Here is a 20,648-nt window from a genome sequence, read left to right as displayed (position 1 = left end):
GGCGATGATTTCCCCCTCCGGGAGGGAAGTTTCCCCGGCAGGATCGTCCTGCCGGAGCTCTAGATTGGATCTGCTCAAGTTCCGCCTCGTGGCGGCGGCGAAACCACGAAAAAGCTCCCGTCTAATTTTTTCTAGACCCAGACGCTTCATATAGAAAAAGTGGGGGGCTAGTGGGCCGTCAGGGAGCCCACAAGCCCCCACTCCACCACCAGGGGGTGGCGGTGTCAGGGCTTGTGGCGCCCTGGCAGCCCCCCTCCGGTAGTTCTTTCGCCCAATATTTTTTATATAGTCCCAAAAAATCCACGTAACTTTTCAGGGCATTTGGAGATGTGCAGAATAGTGGATAGGATTTGCTCCTTTTCCAGTCCAGAATTCCAGCTGCCTGAATTCTCCCTCTTCAAATAAACCTTGCAAAATAAGAGAGAAAATGCATAAATATGGTACCACAAGTAATATAACAGCCCAAAAAGCAATAAATATCAACATGAAAGCATGATGCAAAATGGAAGTATCAACTCCCCCAAGCTTAGACCTCGCTTGTCCTCGAGCGAAAACCAAGTTCCATAAACATGTCCACATGTTGAGGGACGAAGGTGTCGATAAAAATAATACGGACATGAGGGCATCATGATCACACATAGAACAACAATACATCATAAAGATTCTTATGGGAAAGTAACAATTCCTTCACAAAGCAAAGCATGAAGCAAAAACCTTACCGAGAAGTAACCAACAATAGTCCATAGTCATTGAAGCAATTGCAATTTATCACAACATCACAAAGAGTCAAATAAGAGCTTGTAAGGCAAACCCACATACTCAATCATCTCTTTTGTTTTCCACAATTGTTACAACTCACGTGGTACTCATTGTGTCAAAGTTTCAGCTGGACACAGAGGAAGATAGGGGCTTATAGTTTTGCCTCCCAACCATTTACCTCAAGGGTAAAGTCAACAACAATAAAGCATAAGTACTCAACTCCAAGTTGATATATGAATATAGATCTTTCCCAAACATGTGACAGTAGTCAAGACAAAGGAAAAAGTAGGGAATTGGTGATGATCACCATGACTCTTACAAGGGCAAAAGGTAAAGGTACAAGATAGGCCCTTCGCAGAGGGAAGCAGAGGTTGTCATGCACTTTTGAGGTTTGAATGCGTGTCCTCTTAGTGCGGAGCAACGTCACTTTATATTGCCTCCTGTGATAAAGAACTTTATTATGCAGTATGTCGCTTTTATGTCTTCCTCATCATAGGTTCGTACAAAGCTTATTTTCCACACACTAATAGATCATACATGTTATAGAGAAATTTTTATTGCTTGCACCGATGACAACTTACTTGAAGGATCTTATTCAATCCATAGGTAGGTATGGTGGACTCTCATGGCAAAACTGGGTTGGAGGTTTATGGATGCACAAGTAGTATCTCTACTTGGTGCGGGAGTTTTGGCTAATATGAGGTGGAAGCAATCGTCACATGCTAAGGGATCTCTAATCATATAACATTGTTTGGAACAAAGGAAACACAATTCATTCTGTTGTCTTCCTTGTCCAACATCCACTCCTAAGCATGTAATAGTTTGGTGAGTGCTCACAATTGCAAAAAGTGTCTAAGATGATATATTTATATGTGAACCTCTCTTTCCTTATTACTTCTTATTAATTGCAACAATGAATGAGGTCTATGTTGATTTATTCTCAACAAGTTTCAATCATCATACGTGTCATAAGTGAAGTTATCACTTTCCATAAGATCGTCTCATGATCTTTCATGCTATCGTTCTTTTTATACTTTTGATCATGGCACAAAGCAAAGCCCTTGACTAAGACAATCTTTATTATAAAGCTCGTAAGCTCGAATACATCGGGAGAGAGACAAAAGCAAAAGACTCAACTAAACACTAAAGACTTATTCCTCTAAGAGAAGAAAATAAAAACTTAAAAGGAAAGAACTAAAACAAAGGTAAAAGCAAAAGATATAAAGGTGATACGATACCAGGGAAACTCCCCCAAGCTTGGCAGAAGCCAAGGGGATTGCCCATACCAATGCTTAGTTGTCTTCCTTTGGCGGTGATGGTGGTGTTGTTGCTGGAGTAGTCTGATCCTCCGTCTTCCAAGGCATAGGTGCTCCATCATGGCAAGATGAACGAGTCGCCGGAATCCTCAAATCTGCAGCCAACCTTATTGATTTAAATCTGTACTCATACTCACAGTTTTGGTTCTGCAGGTCATAGATCTAGCCCTGAAGTTGATCAACCCTATCATAGAGCCTGGAGAGGTGTTTCCCAATATCAATGGCATCCATCTTGTGATTGCTAGTGAACTCTATGATCATCGTGTGGTTGGCGTTGAGTCCACACTCCACCATCCCTTGGCACTTGAAGACTTGTTTCTCCATTGCTTCGAGCCTCGTCTCCACGCTTCCGGTCTTCTTAGGCCCCTCAACATCACGGATGTGCAACATCCCCTCGCTCATCTTGATAGATTGAGGGTGTTTTAGCACTTCCGTGAGGTAAGGATTGATGACCTTCTCGAAGATCTTGTCCTTAGGAGCGTTTGGGGAAGTCATGATGATCTAGATCTGTCACAGAAACAGGCTCGAAACGAAAACAGAGGAAAACTACGCGATACGGAGATCAAAACCTTCGAGCGACTATATATTGATTTTTTTTCTGGGCCAGAAGGAGTCATCCGCAAGAAACGGAATCCGGGAGGCACACGAGGTGCCCACAAGCTTGCCCTCCGCCACCAGGGGGTAGGGGGCGGTGGCAGGGCTTGTGGCCGCCTCGTTCGCTCTCCGGACTGCTTTTTATTTTTCTAATTTTCGAAAAATTCCAAAACGGAAGAAATTTCCTATTGGAAAAGCATCGGAGTCCAATTTCTTACCGAAACAGATACATCTTCGTTTTCAAGGTCTGAAACAGGCTGATAAACATCCCTTATGTACTCCTCTGGAGTTATGACATTGATGATATTGGTCTCAACATTTATGGGAGTACCAGAGATGTAATGCTTGATTCTTTGCCCATTTACCACTCTACGAAAATTTCCTTCCGTGTTATTGATTTTGATGGCACCAGAACGATATACTTCCTCAATAACATAGGGACCTTCCCATTTAGAGAGAAGCTTGCCTGCAAAGAGTCTCAAACGAGAATTGTATAGCAGGACATAATCACCTACATTGAACTCTCGCTTATGTATTCATTTGTCATGCCATGTCTTAACCTTTTCCTTGTACAACCTGGCATTCTCATATGCCTGGGCTCTCCATTCATCTAACGAGCTGATATCAAACAACCGCTTCTCACCGGCAAGATTGAAATCAAAGTTGAGCTCTTTGATTGCCCAATAAGCTTTGTGTTCCAGCTCAAGAGGTAAATGACAGGCCTTACCGTAAACCATTTTATACGGTGACATGCCCATGGGATTCTTATAAGCAGTCCTATAAGCCCATAGTGCATTGTCAAGTTTGCTAAATTCTTTCGAGATCTATTGACGGTCTTTTGTAGGATCAACTTGATCTCCCTATTACTCAACTCCACTTGACCACTAGACTGAGGATGATAAGGGGATGCAACTCTATGGTTGACATCATACTTAGCTAGCATCTTGCGGAAAACACTATGAATGAAGTGTGAACCGCCATCAGTCATCAAGTATCTAGGGACTCCAAATCTTGGGAATATGGCTTCTTTAAGCATCTTAATAGAGGTGTGGTGATCAGCATTTTTAGTGGGCATAGCTTCTACCCACTTAGTAACGTAATCCACAGGAACTAAGATGTGAGTGTACCCATTGGAACTCGGGAAGGGTCCCATATAATCAAAGCCCCAGACATCAAATGGTTCAATGACAAGTGAATAATTCATAGGCATTTCCTGACGCTTACTGATGTTCCCTATTCTTTGACATTTGTCACAAGACAAGAGAAACTTTCGGGCATCCTTGAAGAGAGTGGGCCAATAGAAACCTGATTGCAATACCTTATGGGCAGTTCTATCTCCAGCGTGGTGTCCTCCGTAGGCTTCGGAATGACACTTCTACAAGATCTGTCCCTGTTCATGTTCAGGCACACAACGTCTAATAACACCATCTACTCCTTCCTTATAAAGGTGAGTATCATCCCAAAAGTAGTGTCTCAAATCAAAGAAGAATTTCTTCTTTTGCTGATAGGTGAAACTGGGTGGTATGTATTTGGCTACGATATAGTTTGCATAATCGGCATACCACGGTGCACTATGTGAAGTGCGGATGACACTTAATTGCTCATCAGGAAAGCTATCATCAATATGTAGTGGGTCATCAAGGACATTCTCTAACCTAGACAAGTTATATGCTACAGGGTTATCAGCACCCTTTCGGTCAACGACGTGCAAATCAAATTCCTGTAGCAGGAGAACCCATCTGATTAGCCTAGGCTTAGCGTCCTTCTTCTCCATGAGGTACTTAATAGCAGCATGACCAGAGTGAATAGTGACTTTGGAGTCAACTATATAAGATCTGAACTTTTCACATGCAAACACGACTGCTAAAAATTCCTTCTCCGTAGTGGCATAGTTTCTTTGGGCACTTTCTAGAGTTTTACTAGCGTAGTGAATGACATTCAACTTCTTGTCAACTCTTTGTCCTAGAACAGCACCAACAGCATAATCACTAGCGTCGCACATGATTTCAAAGGGAAAGTTTGAGTCAGGTGGTTGAACAATAGGTGCGGTTATCAAAGCCTTCTTAAGTATTTCGAAGGCTTCCTCACAATCCTCATCAAAAACAAAAGGAACATCCTTCTGCAAGAGGTTGGTAAGAGGCCTAGAAATCTTAGAGAAGTCTTTAATGAACCTTCTATAGAAACCAGCATGACCTAGGAAACTTCGTATACCTCTGATATCAGTGGGGCAAGGCATTTTCTCAATTGCATCAACCTTAGCCTTATCAATTTCAATGCCTCTTTCAGAGATCTTGTGTCCTAAGACGATACCCTCATTAACCATGAAGTGGCACTTCTCCCAATTCAAGACGAGGTTGGTTTCTTCGCGTCTCTGTAAGACTCGATCAAGGTTGCTGAGGCAATCATCAAAGGAAGACCCGTAAACGGAGAAGTCATCCATGAAAACCTCGACAATCTTTTCACAAAAGTCAGAGAATATAGCCATCATACATCTTTGGAAGGTGGCAGGTGCATTGCATAAGCCAAAAGGCATACGTCTATAGGCAAAGGTACCGAAAGGGCAGTTAAAAGTGGTTTTATCTTGATTAGATTGTGCAACAGGTATTTGCGAGAAACCTGAATAACCGTCTAGAAAGCAGAGGTGTGTGTGCTTTGATAACCTTTCTAGCATTTGGTTGATAAACGAAAAAGGATAATGATCTTTCCTGGTTGCCTTGTTCAGTTTCCGGAAGTCTATCACCATCCTATAGCCGGTAATAATCCTTTGTGGGATTAGTTCATCCTTATCATTAGGAACGACGGTGATACCTCCCTTCTTAGGTACGCAATGTACTGGACTTACCCAATCACTATGAGCAACAGGATAAATGTTTCCTGCTTCCAGAAGCTTTAATATTTCTTTTCTAACGACCTCTTTCATCTTAGGATTTAATCTCCTTTGATGATCAGCAACTGGTTTAAAGTCAGGATCGGTTTTAATCTTGTGCTGACATAGAGTAGGACTAATACCCTTAAGATCATCAAGAGTATATCCAATAGCAGCGCGGTGCTTCCTCAGAGTCCTTAGTAACTTCTTCTCTTCGTGCTCTGAGAGGAGAGCACTAGTAATGACAGGATATATCTCCTTCTCATGAAGATAGGCATACTTAAGAGTATCAGACAACTGTTTAAGCTCGAACACAGGATCACCCTTTGGTGGGGGAGGATCCCCAAGCAGTTCAACACGCAGATTATTCTTGAGAATAGGATATTGTTCTAAGACAATTTTATCTATCTCATATCTCTCCTCCATATGCATATTATTTTCATGCTCAAGTAGATATTGCTCTAAAGGATCTGTAGGAGGTACGGCAATAGAGGCAAGAGCAATAATTTCATCCCTTCCAGACGACTCTTTTTCATGAGGTTGTCTTCCAAACTTGGAGAAGTTAAATTCATGAGACACACCCTCGAAACTAACTGTGACGGTCTGCTTAATGCAATCAATGTGTGCATTGATAGTGTTGAGAAAGGGTCTACCAAATATGATGGGACAAAAGCTATCTTGTGCAGTTCCAAGGATGAGGAAATCACTAGGATACTTCGTCTTACCACACAGGACTTCTATGTCTCTCACAATTCCCAGAGGGCAGATAGTGTCTCTATTAGCTAGCGTAATAGTGACATCAATGGGTTCTAACTCAGCAGGTGCAATCTCATCTTTGATTTCATCATATAGAGAACGGGGTATAGAACTAATACTAGCTCCCATATCACATAAACCATGGTAACAGTGATCTCATATCTTGACAGAAACAACGGGCAGGCCAACTACAGGTCCGTATTTGTCTTTCGCGTGAGGTTTAGCAATTCTAGCGGAGTCCTCACAGAATTTGATAACATGTCCATCTATGTCTTCGGCTGAGAGATCTTTGATAATAGCAACACTAGGTTCAAATCTAATCTCCTTAGGGGGTGCAAGTGGTCTAATGTAACCCCTACGTATCACAGTTGGAGCTTTAGAGTAATCCTTTATCCTAGCAGGGTATGGTCGTTTCTCAGTGTAAGCACAAGGAACAACAGGATCACTAAAATCAATGACTTTCTCCTCAACTAGATTGGTTTTGGCTATGTTGCTTTCTACACGAGGATGATATTTAAACCACTTCTCTTTGGGAAGATCAACATGAGCAGCAAAAGATTCACATAGAGAAGCTACTATCTCAGAGTCAAGTCCATACTTAGCGCTAAAATCTCTAGAAGTGTTTGTCTCAACAAAAGATTTATCGCAATCAAACTGGAAATTCATACCTGACTCCTTACCTTCCTCCAGCTCCCAATCTTCATATTTGCGTTTGATTCTCTCCAATAAATTCCACTTGTGATCAATATCCTTCTTCATAAAAGAACCAGTACAAGAAGTGTCAAGCATGGTACGATCTTCATGAGAAAGCCGAGCATAAAAGTTTTGAGTGATGATTTCTCTCGAGAGCTCATGATTGGGGCATGAATATAACATTGATTTAAGCCTCCCCCAAGCTTGATCTATGCTTTCCCTGTCACGAGGCCAAAAGTTATAAATAAAGTTCCGATCACGATGTACTAAATGCATAGGATAGAACTTTTGATGAAATTCCAATTTCAACCGATTGTAGCCCCATGATCCAGTATCATCACATAGCCTATACCATGTCAACGCCTTATCCTTCAAAGATAAAGGAAATACTTTCTTCTTTACCTCATCTCGGGCAAACCTGCAAGCTTAAATAAACCACAAACTTCATCTACATAGATCAGATGCAAGTCTGGATGTGAAGATCCATCTCCTCTGAAAGGATTAGCCAGTAGTTTCTCAAGCATACCCGAAGGAATTTCATAAAAGATATTTTCAGTAGGTACCTCAGGTTGAGGAACAACTCCTCTGCTTCCATTCGTGGTGAAGATACCCCGAACAAACTCCTCAAAGGAACAGTTTCCATAGTGACAAGTGACAATAAATTTCAGCACAGTATAAAAATGTTTCCTTACCAATTTCCACTTACCAAAGGCGCTTCACTCCCCGACAACGGCGCCAGAAAAGAGTCTTGATGACCCACAAGTACAGGGGATCAATCATAGTCCTTTCGATAAGTAAGAGTGTCGAACCCAACGAGGAGCACAAGGCTCTGATAAACGGATTTCAACATGGTAATAACTTCAAGCACTGAAAGTAGCGGTAACAAGTGATTGTGTAGCGAGGAGAAACGTAGCAAGCAAAGAGTAACAAGTAACAAGTAGTAGCAACGGTGCAGCAAGTGGCCCAATCCCTTTTGTAGCAAGGGACAAGCCTGAACAAAGTCTTATAGGAGGAAAAACGCTCGCGAGGACACACGGGAATTTCTGTCATGCTAGTTTCATCATGTTCATATGATTCGCGTTCGTTACTTTGATAGTTTGATATGTGGGTGGACCGGCGCTTAGGTACTGCCCTTACTTGGACAAGCATCCCACTTATGATTAACCTCTCTCGCAAGCATCCGCAACTACAAAAGAAGAATTAAGACAAAGTCTAACCATAGCATTAAACTAGTGGATCCAAATCAGCCCCTCACGAAGCAACGCATAGACTGGGGTTTAAGCTTCTGTCACTCCAGCAACCTCTCATCTACTTACTACTTCCCAATGCCTTCCTCTAGGCCCAAATATGGTGAAGTGTTATGTAGTCGACGTTCACATAACACCGCTAGAGGAAAATACAACACACAGCATATCAAAATACCGAACGAATATCAAATTCACATGACTATTATTAACATGACTTATCCCATGTCCTCAGGAACAAAAGTAACTACTCACAAAACATAATCATAATCATGATCAGAGGTGTAATGAATAGCATCAAGGATCTGAACATAAACTCTTCCACCAAGTAATCCAACTAGCATCAACTACAAAGAGTAATCAACACTACTAGCAACCTTACAAGTACCAATCGGAGTTGCGAGACGAGGATTGGTTACAAGAGATGAACTAGGGATTGGAGAGGAGATGGTGCTGATGAAGATGTTGATGAAGATGCCTCCCCTCCGACGAGAGGAGTGTTGGTGATGACGATGGAGACGATTTCCCCCTCCGGGAGGGAAGTTTCCCCGGCAGGATCGTCCTGCCGGAGCTCTAGATTGGATCTTCTCAAGTTCCGCCTCGTGGCGACGGCGAAACCACGAAAAAGCTCCCGTCTGATTTTTTCTGGACCCACACGCTTCATATAGCAAAAGAGGGGGGCTAGTGGGCCGTCAGGGAGCCCACAAGCCCCCACTCCGCCACTAGGAGGGGTGGCGGTGTCAGGGCTTGTGGCGCCCTGGCAGCCCCCCTCCGGTAGTTCTTTCAACCAGTATTTTATATATAATCCCAAAAAAATCCACGTAACTTTTCAGGGCATTCTGAGATGTGCAGAATAGTGGACTAGGATTTGCTCCTTTTCCAGTCCAGAATTCCAGCTGCCTGAATTCTCCCTCTTCAAATAAACCTTGCAAAATAAGAGAAAAAGGCATAAATATGGTACCACAAGTAATATAACAGCCCAACAAGCAATAAATATCAACATGAAAGCATGATGCAAAATGGACGTATCACTCCCTATACCATCGGGATTGGTGTTAAACCTAAATAATTGTTATTTGGTGTTTACGTTGAGCATGAACATGATTGGATCGTGTTTATTGCAATACGATTATTCATTTAAAGAGAATAATGGTTATTCTATTTGCTTGAATGATTACCTTCAATGGTTTATTGAATCTCGATCGTAGTGATACACATGTTCATAATATTGATGCCAAAAGATACAAAGTAGTAATGATAGTACCACTTACTTGTGGCACTGCTGCTTGAGTAATGTCGGTATAAAACGCATGAAGAAACTCCATGCAGATGGATCGTTTGGACACACTTGATTTTGAATCACTTGAGACATGCAAATCATACCACATGGAACAAGAAAGTAACTTGTTGGAAGCAATACATTTTTGATGCGTGTAGTCCAATGAGTGCTGAGGCACGAAGTGGATATCATTATGTTCTTACTTCACTGGCAATTTGAGTAGATACAGGAGTATTTACTTGATGAATCACAAGTCTGAAGTATTGAAAAGTTCAAAGCTATTTCAGAGTGAAGATCGTCGTGACAAGAGGATAAACTGTCTACGATATGATCATAGAGATGAATATCTGAGTTGCGAGTTTTTGGTACACAGTTAAGACAATGTGGAAATTGTTTCGCAATTCATGCCACCTAGAACACCATAGTGTGATGGTGTGTCCGAACGTCATAGTCGCGCCCTATTTGATATGGTGCATACTATGGTGTCTCTTATCGATGTACCACTATCGTTTATGGGTTATGCATTGGAGACAACCACATTCACTTTAAATAGGGCACCACGTTTTTCCATTGAGACGACACCGTGTGAAGTATGGTTTGGAGAAACCTAAGCTGTCGCTTCTTGAAAGTTTGGGGCTGCAACGCTTATGTGAAAAAAATTCAGTCTGATAAGCTTGAACCCAAAGCGGATAAATGCATCTTCATAGGATATCCAAAACAGTTGGGTGCATCTCCTATCTTAGATCCGGAAGCAAAGTGTTTGTTTCTAGAAATGAGTCCTTTCTTGAGGAAAAGTTTCTCTCGAAAGAATGGAGTGGGAGAGTGGTGGAACTTGATGAGGTTATTCAACCGTCACTTCAACTAGTGTGTAGTAGGGCGCAGGAAGTTGTTCCTGTGGCACCTACATCAATTGAAGTAGAAACTGATGATGGTGATAATTAAGCTTCAGATCAAGTTACTACAAACCTCGTAGGTCGACAAGGTCGTGTACTACTACAGAGTGGTACGGTAACCCTGTCTTGGAGGTCATGTTGTTTAACAACAATGAAACTACGAGCTGTGGAGAAGCGATGGTGGTCCCGGATTCCAGCAAATGGTTGGAGGCCATGAAATCCGAGAGAGGATCCATGTATGAAAACAAAGTGTAGACTTTGGAAGAACTACTTGATGGTCGTGAGACTATTAAGTAAAGATGGATCTTTAAAATAAAGACAGACAATGATGGTGAAAAGTCACCATTAAGAAAAGCTCGACTTATGGCAAATATGTTTCCGACAAGTTCAAAGAGTTGAATATGATGAGACTTTCTCACTCATAGCAATGCTCAAAGTCTGTTGGAATTACGTTAGCAGTTGTTGCATTATTTATGAAATATTGCACATAGGATGTCAAAACATTGTTTCCTCGAGGGTTTCCTTGAGGAAAGGTTGTATGTGATACAACCAGAAGGTTTTGTCGATCCTAAGGATGCTAACAAGTATGCAAGCTCCAGCGATCCTTCTGTGGACTGATGCAAGCATCTCGGAGTTGGAATATACGCTTTGATGAGATGATCAAAGCTTTTGGGTTTATACAAGGTTTATGAGAAACTTGTATTTCCAAAGAAGTGAGTTGGAGCACTATAGAATTTCTTATAAGTATATGTGGTTGACATATTGATGATAGGAAGTAATGTAGAATTTCAGTAAAGCATAAAGGGTGGTTTGAAAGGAGTTTTTCAAAGGAAAACCTGGATAGAGCTAATTGAACATTGAGCGTCAAGATCAATAAAGATAGATCAAAATGCTTAATAGAACTTTCAATGAAATGCATGCCTTAACATGTTTTTGAAGGAGTTCAAAATAGATCAGCAAAGAAGGAGTTCTTGGCTGTGTTGGAAGGTGTGAATTTGAGTAAGACCCAAAAGCCCGACCACGCAGAAGAAAGAGAAAGGACGAAGGTCGTCCCCTATGCCTTAGCCATAGACTCTAAAGTATGCCATGCTGTGTACCGCACCCGATGTGTGCCTTGCCATGAATCTGTCAAGGGTTACAAAGAGTGATCCAAATTTGAATCACTGAACAACGGTCAAACATATCCTTAGTAACTAGTGGACTAAGGAATTATTTCTTGATTATGGAGGTGATCAAAGAGTTCATCGTAAAGGGTTACGCCGATGCAAGATTTGACACTAATCTGAATAACTATGAGTAGTAAAACGTATTCGTATAGTGGAGTAGATATTTGGAATATTTCCGAATAGCACGTAGTAACAACATCTATAAGATGACATAAAGATTTGTAAAGCACACACATATCTGAAAGGTTCAGAACAGTTGACTAAAACCTCTCTCACAAGCAAGACATGATCGGACCCCAGAACTGTATGGGTGTTAGGTTCATTACAATCACATAGTGATGTGAACTAGATTATTGACTCTAGTGCAAGTGGGAGACTGTTGGAAATATGCCCTAGAGGCAATAACAAATCAGTTATTATTATATTTCCTTATTCATAATAACCGTTTATTATCCATGCTAGAATTGTATTGACTGGAAACTCAAATACATGTGTGGATACATAGACAAACACACTGTCCCTAGTGAGCCTCTAGTTGACTAGCTCGTTGATCAAAAGATGGTTAAGGTTTCCTGACCATAGACAAGTGTTGTCACTTGATAACGGGATCACATCATAAGGAGGAAGATATGTCAGTTTATTTTTACTGTTTTCTGCATGTCAATGTATCTGTTCCTATGACCATGAGATCATGCAACTCCCGGACACTAGAGGAATACCTTGTGGGTTATCAAACATCGCAACGTAACTGGGTGACTATAAAGGTACTCTACAGGTATCTCCAAAGGTGTATGTTGGGTTGGCATGGATCAAGATTGGGATTTGTCACTCCGAGTGACACAGAGGTATCTCGGGGCCCACTCGGTAATACAACATCCAATAAGCCTTGCAAGTAATGTGACTAAAGAGTTAGTTACGGGATCTTGTATTACGGAACGAGTAAAGAGACTTGCCGGTAACGAGATTTAATTAGGTATAGAGATACCAACGATCGAATCTCGGGCAAGTAACATACCGAAGGACAAAGGGAATAGTATACGGGATTATATGAATCCTTGACATAGAGGTTCAACCGATAAGATCTTCGTTGAATATGTAGGATCTAATATGGACATCCAGGTCCTGCTATTGGATATTCACCGGGGAGTGTCTCAGGTCATGTCTACATAGTTCTCGAACCCACAGGGTCTGCACACTTAAGGTTCAATGATGTTTTAGTATAGTTGAGTTATATGTGTTGGTGACTGAAGGTTGTTCGGAGTCCCGGATGAGATCACACATGCCATGAGGGTTTCCGAAATGGTCCGGAAATGAAGGTTGATATATAGGATGGTTTCATTTGGTTACCGGAAAGTTTTCGGGCATTACTGGCAATGTATCAGGAGTGACGAATGGGTTCCGGGTGTTCACCGGGAGGGGCCCACCCACCCCGGAGTGAGCCTAGTGACCCTAGGGTGGCGCACCAGCCCTTAGTGGGCTCGTGAGGCCAACCCAAGAGGGCTATGGTGCCACAAGGGAAAAATACCAAAGGACAGGAAAAAAAAGGAAAGAGGGAGGTGGGAAGGAAGGAGTGGACTCCTTCCCCCAAACCGAATTGGGGTGGGAGTCCACCTCTCCCTTCGGCCGACGCCCTTGGGGACCCCTTGAGCCCCAAGGCTAGCCCCTCCCCTCCTCCTATATATATTCGTGGTTTTAGGGCTTTTGAGACACAACTTTGCCACGTGCAACTCAAACCTATACCACGTAGTTCTTCCTCTATATCGGATTTGTGCGGAGCTCGGGCGGAGCCGTGCAGGAGTAGATCATCACCACCACCGACGCGCCGTCACGCTGCCGGAGAACTCATCTACTTTTCCATCTCTCTTTCTGGATCAAGAAGGCCGAGATCGTCATCGAGCTGTACGTGTGCTAAACGCGGAGGTGTCGTCCGTTCGGCGCGAGATCGGAACGGATCGTGGGACGACAATGATTTGAATCACGAAGCTGTACCACTACATCAACCGCGTTTCTTAAACGCTTCCCACTTAGCGATCTACAAGGGTATGTGGATATAATCTCCCCTCGTAGATGAACATCACCATGATAGGTCTTCGTGTGCATAGGAAATTTTTTGTTTCCCATGCAACGTTCCCCAACAAATAATTCATTGAAGCACAAAGCAATAAGCATAGGAAGGCAAAACAAGTGCAGCTTCAAAACCTTCGACATAAAGAGGGGGAACTTCATATTATTGAAATATCTATAAGCATATATTCCCTTTTCACAATAATTTTCAGTGGGATCATGAATAAACTTTACAATATAAGTATCACATAAAGCATTGTTAACATGGTCCACATGGACTTCATGAAGAGGATAAAACTTGGAGTAAAAGAGAGACTGAATCTCTTCGCAATCCCGTAGGTGAGAATCATATAGTAGACTATACCACTCCCATGATTTTCCTTTCAGTGACAAGGCAAATAATTTCATCATGACTCCATCTCTTGTCAAACCTGAAATCTTAAACAACTCATAAAGTTATGTAAGTTTCAACAAATTAATACTAGGATTGAATGTTCCATCTCCTTCATAACAATCATTCCTAATTATTTCAATTACCCAAGTGGTATTTTGAATGGCATACATTCAGTAGGTGGAGGAGACTTCACTACCACTGGTGTGGTAAAGCGGCCTTCGCCAAGCAGCGAACTAAGAGTGCAGTTTTCCATAAGCCTAACTAGTGGAGTCACACAACTTGGTGTTCTCAGTGGAACCCATAGCAGCAGCAACAAGAAAGAACAAAGCAACTATTTTTTTTTGTGGTTTTTGGTATAAGACTCTAAAGTAAAAACTAGAAAGAAAACTAACAAGACTAAAAAGCAAAGGTAAAGGATAGCGTGCAACTCCCCTATCTTGAAGACTGGAGTCCCCGGCAACGGCGCCAGAAATTTTCTTGATGACAAGTTCATGGATATACTTCTCGCCCCTCGTTGGTTACCCCAAGTAGAAGGTGGAGATGTAGTCAGCAGCAGATTTCCCTCACACAGAGACTGTAAGGTTTATCGAACCAGTAGGACTCCTAGGATCAACAAGTATGTGTCCGCTACCCTTGTCTAGCAGAAGACGTGGACCTGCACACACAACAAATAAATTTGCTCTCAACGAGTACAAAGAGGTTTTCAATCTCTCCGGCCTTTTAGTTTGCAAAGGATCAAAACACAAGCGGGAAGGTAATAGTGATTGCAACGGAAAAGTAAATGAAAGCGGAAAATGATGGAGGTGTAAACAATGATGGTGATATGGACCGGAGTCACATGATGTTCACTAGTGATGTCTCTCTCCCAAAAGACAATAAACAACTATGCTTGGGTAAACAAGTCACAGTTGGGAAATTGACAAAATTATGATCACACCGCAATGCTAATTATGCTACTTGATAGTTTGAGGTTCAGTAGTAATGGGCAGTACGCCAAGACAAGTAGACCGTTTATTCATCAGGATCTACTTCCTAATCATCCACCTTGAGATATCTATCCAGAACATCTCTCCGGTATTAAGTTGCGAGCCCCACCCAAAGTGTAAACTCGAAGCAACGGACAACTGCATTAACGAACTATGCGTAAGGTAAGGAATCCTTGCAACCGTGGTCACAAGCACCGTTGTTTTCTCCCTGGTGGCAACAAGGACATACCCTAGTCTCATGTTTCTATCACTCAAGCTAGACATCGAGGGGCATGAACCCACAATCATGCATAACGCTCCCTCTTGGAGTTACAATCAACTACTTGGCCAAAGCAATAAATAGCAACGGAGAACATGCATCAATCACTAAGGAACATAATATAAAAGGATAATCAAATATATAACTCATAACAATCTGAACATAATCTCATAATGCATCGGATCCCAACAAACCGAGCATAGCAATAGCAAGAGAATTACATAGATGCCTTGATCATGTAGGGCAGCTCACAAGAACTAACCATTGAAGCACAAGATTGGAGAGAAAACATCACATAGCTACTGGTCATGGACTCATGGTCCAAGGAGGACTACTCACGACACGTCCGGGAAGCGCCCATGGCGGTGGAGAAGCTCCCGGAGGTCAATCCTCCCTCCGGCACAGTGCCGGGAAGAGGTCTCCTGATGCTCCCAATCTCGGAAGCCTGCGGTGGCGGAACGATGGAGAAATTCACAATTCCAAAAGGTCTGCGAGGGTTTCCTCTCGGGACTCTAAATATAGGCCAAAGGAGGGCACCGAAGGAGGTGGGACCCACCCAGGAGACTTCCTGGCATAGCCTAGGGCCTGGCCGCGCCAACAGGCCGCCTGGGAGGCCCCTGGCCCCCCTCTGGCCCAGCTTCGGTGACCCGGAAGCTTCCGTTTCGCTGATTTTTTATATAATCTTTTGGAATTTTCCAGGCTTCGGAAAATTGGGTAAAAGCCCCTGCAAAATAGACACCAGCAGACAGAAACTGGCACTGGGTGCACTGAGTTAGTAGGTTGGCCCAAATATGTGTAAAATGATATAAAAGTGTAGCAAAACATATAACAATGTCACGCAAAAGATCATGGAACAAGCATAAATTATAGATACGTTTGGGACGTATCAGTGGCTGGAGGAAGACCGGGGCTCCATGTGCCCGTGTATGCAGAATGGGCACTGTACCACGAAGGGGCCGACCAGTGCATCGACCAAGCTTGTACAAGGCTGGTCCAAGGGTCGTGCTGAGGAGGCCACATTGATGGAGCTGGTGGCGATGGAGCGATCGATGATGGAGCTGGTGCAGGGCCGATAGGACGAGGTGCAGGAGGCTCGTAGATGGGTTTTTTGCCCGTGTAGTTGGGGCTCGGGCGCCAGCCTAGGGGCGATGGAGGAGCAGCTGCTGCCGCGGCAGGAGTTGGAGGTGCAGCAGACTGTCGTGGCAGTCCGGGCGTGTGAATCGCTGCCGCGGGAGGGAGTGGCAGCGTGAAACACCTGCGGCGCTCGTTGCGCTTTGCGAGCTTGGTTCTTATCTTCTTGCTGGAGGATGGAGCGGACCTCCTTGAAGGTGGGGTAGGGCTTGAGCATGGGGATGAAGGACTGTTGCTTCTCGAACTGGTCACCGAGGCCGACGAGGAGGGCATTGATGAGTGTGCGGTCCTTGACGTGATCGCCGAGTTCACGGAGTTCGTCGCCGATGGCCTTGATCCGCTGGCAGAAGACCATGACCGGGGCATTGCCCTGGGTTGTGGTGTAGAGCTCGGTGTTGAACGTGTTGATGCGCGTGTCAGAGTTGTCCTGGAATAGTTGTTGAAGGGAGGCCCAGAGATCGGCGATGGTGGCGTCGAAGGAGGAGACCAGATTGAAGAGCTCCATGGAGAACCGTGTGCAAATCCATTGGATGATGGCGAGATCATCTTTCACCCAACGAGGATCGGTGTGCTGTGGAGGGTAGGATGGATCGATGTGGTGACGGAGGCCGCAGCGCCCAAGGTGGATGGTGAATAGGTGGCGCCAATGATAGTAATTGTGGGTGCCAAGATCTAACGAGATCAGGATGAAGGGGAGACGTCGACAATGGTGTCGGCTAGGAAGATCATGGGGATTTGAGGAGGGGTTGTGTGGGTAGTTGTAGAGGAGGAAGAAGAAGTAGGGGCACCGGCGGCGCGGAACTCAGCCATGGAGAAGAGGGGTCGAGTCGGCCGGGACGGCGGCGCGGGTGGCAGTGCCATGCCACGTGCGGAAAACCTAGGCGTGTGATACCATGATAATTGAAGACAATTGGAGAATAATAGTTGTGTTGATTGGGGCCTCAAAGGGCTGTTTATATAGATTACAAAACTTGGACCCCAAGACTTACAGTGATAGATTATAATTCAAAGAGGGAACCGGCCAAACCGACCTATACTCTCATATGTTCCACTGCCTGGACCTTTTTGAAAAGCTACCGGAGCCAATGAAGATGGAGGATCCATAAGTGGTGGCCGTCCGCAAGATCAACTCGACGACACGATCAACCTTCGCCTTAAAAAGAATGCAAAGGATCAAGAGGAAGAAGCGGCTGGAAAAAAAGAAAGGCGTCATGTGGGGATGAGGGCAGGGTCGCGCAAGGACTGGGGCGCCATCATCGTCGTCAATGAACACGTCACCCTCGGTCGAAGTAGTTTCAAACGCCCTACTAGTACGTCGCCAACCATCTCGGTTGTCAGCAACAGTCCCCGTCCGCTGCCGCATGGGCTGAGTGGGGACCCCCCTGGGGGGGGGGTCACTGCCATCGTACGTGAACACACCACCCCTACTATAGTAGTTTTAGCCGCCCTACTACTACGTCGCCAACCATCTCGGTCATCAACAGCAGTCCCCGGCCGTCGTCATCGGGTACGTACCATATTCCGTCAACCTCAACGCATCACTCCATTTTGCCTACCCGTCGTCGCTGCAGCTTGTTCGGTGGCCAACACCAGGCATGGATCAACTGGGAGCCCGCTCTCTGGTCGCCAATTTGTCTCAACCTACTGTAATGAAGTATGATGACGCAGACACGGATAAGAAGGAGATGATCCACGACGGAGTCAGAGGTACTTCAAGGACGAACAAGTGAATGACACCCAGCTAGAGGCGTACACCAGTTGCCGAACACATACATCGGGCAGCCGTAGGAGGACATGTGCGTCGACGAGACATGCCTTGATCCACATGACTAGCCAATCGACCAAAGAAGAAGGGTAGAGAAGAAAGTTTCAACATGAGAGTGGGCGAATTACTTTGCATTGCGTGGTTGGCCACTAGCATTGATACGCCCTAAGGCACGGAGAAAAAGGGAGTAACATTTTGTGGCAATATTCATTCTTAGTTGCATGAGCATAATAATTCTGGGCCCTACCACAAGGAAGTCATCCGAAATAGTGCACCAATGTCAATCAACCTGGTACACCATCCAAGAGTCTATGATCAAATATTACGAACACTACAAACAACTACCAAACTGGTGTCCAAGTGATGCGCAAATCTCTCAGGAAGTTTGCTATATGTGTTAGTCATTTAGCCGGATATGCAACTTGTTAGCGGGATACACTATGTGTTGGTCATTTGGCCGGATATGCACCTTGTTGATAATGTATTTTTTGGTAGACAGCATGTTCATGCACATTGTATTTGATGGTGGAAAAGAAGAGCTTCGTCCTTATGTATTGTTGGTTGAAATTAATGTGCAACCCTAGTGGCAACTAACCATTGCCAATTACATCAAGAAAACGGGCATCACCAATGAGAGCGAAATGGGTGATCCAACTAACCCAATAAAAGAGCCTCCTAGGAAGGTTAGAAGGCGATTCCGAGGAAAGAAGTGGGAGACAAAGAAGGATAATAGAGAAGGGGCGACTGCTAAGATGACAAAAAGGTTTGAGGACATCTTGATGAAGAAGCAGGAGGCATGTGTAAAGCGTTATGGTGTGAAATAGGAAAATAGGGTTTAGAGGTTTAACATCTTGATGGTGGTGACCAAGAAGAAGATCACTCGAAGAGAAGAATACCAACTCCATGGGAGGAGGTTTGAGCTCACGACCACTACGGAGGATACAAAAATGTTGACCATGAAGATGGCTGAGTTGGATCCTGATGTGGTGATCATTGTGCAAATCGTCTTTGTTAGGTTGTTGAAGCGCTTGGCGTCTGAGATGGAGGCGACTGATGCGGGAGAGCCGGCGAATGAGCGAGGATGCACGAACTACTGGTCTGTGAGAGCAAAAATGCCATTTCCTTGAATGGATTGGAACTTTTGTGGTCGGGCACATGTAAAAACTATGAACATGTGCATCTTTTTAGGTATGATTGGGCACTATTAACACCACACTTTTTTCTAACTTGCTTACATCTCTATGACTTCGGAATGAAGGAGGCCAGATCTGAACAGATGCTTAGTTGATGTGGTCCGATGACCGGGTACTATATCTATATTTGTGTTTACGGACACACGAGCAGACGAATATTGTGTCAGTTTTGGAGTTCCCTTAGTAAATAATAGTAACCAAGGGCATCTCCAACCCTGACACGCAAACTGGACACCGCATCCTCTAGGGACATGGATGCGGGAGGTAACCATCCAATGATGTCCACATATGTTTTAAACCACATTTCAACTAAGCAGACAAAATTGTTCAAACATGATGAAATTCATCAAAGTTTGGATAGAAAATATCACAAATCATCCATACACAGCATGCAAATAAGTCTAGTACAACAATAGTTCAAATTCAATGAGATTTAATTAAATATCAATAAGTTTATCATGATCGGATCATGTTGTTCGACACATACTAACCCCTGAGCTTCATCCAATGGTGTATGTGCGTAAATGGTCGTCACTCTATCCTGCGGTACATCACGACACCTCATACGAGCCATACAATGTGTAGAGCAAGAGTGAGTGAATGAATGAATCGATCAACAAGTTGAGCAAGAAGAAGCAAAACTTACCATCTCCACGACTGCCGCACGCAATGGCCGCCTTGCCTCTAGCTGCTCAACCGTGCCATAGAGCTTGGCGATAGTGGTTTGGATGGTGTGCCCTCGATACACCAGTGAATTTACATTGTGTTCGTGGATGATGCACATGCTATAGGGCACAATGTGCTTTCGCGGGTGAAGGGCCCCCTTCTGCTCGTGCTTACGAAATCCAGGGATATGGCCAACCACGGACCGCACAACAACTCATTCTCCATGCTCGGGTACCCCGCTGTCCTTCTTACTATAAAAAACTACATGAAGTTTGGAAAGAAGCTCAATGCCATTTGATCAAACAGCTGGTAGCATGGTAACCGCCATGGGCGTCATCGACAAGGTGGCGAAGGGTACCTGGTTGCGAACGGATCCTGGGTGGACGACGTCGTAGTACAAGTCAAGCGGGCATGGGGTGGTGTTCGCGAATGTTCAACAATGCATGTGTGGAAGTTGGAGAGGTACAACAACGTTGTTAGAGGAGGGGGCGCGGATGCAAAGCAAGGGGGGGTTAGGGTGGAGTGGAAGAAAATTGGTTGGAAGGGAAATTTGAGTGGGACGGGGATGTCAGAATCCTACACTCCTATTGTCCGGACTCCCACACCCCTCCCTCAGTTTCCTTC

The sequence above is a fragment of the Hordeum vulgare genome, chromosome 3H (assembly GCF_904849725.1).
Source record: "Hordeum vulgare subsp. vulgare chromosome 3H, MorexV3_pseudomolecules_assembly, whole genome shotgun sequence".
In the NCBI taxonomy this organism is placed as follows: domain Eukaryota; kingdom Viridiplantae; phylum Streptophyta; class Magnoliopsida; order Poales; family Poaceae; genus Hordeum; species Hordeum vulgare.
Note: the sequence above shows the minus strand (reverse complement) of the source record.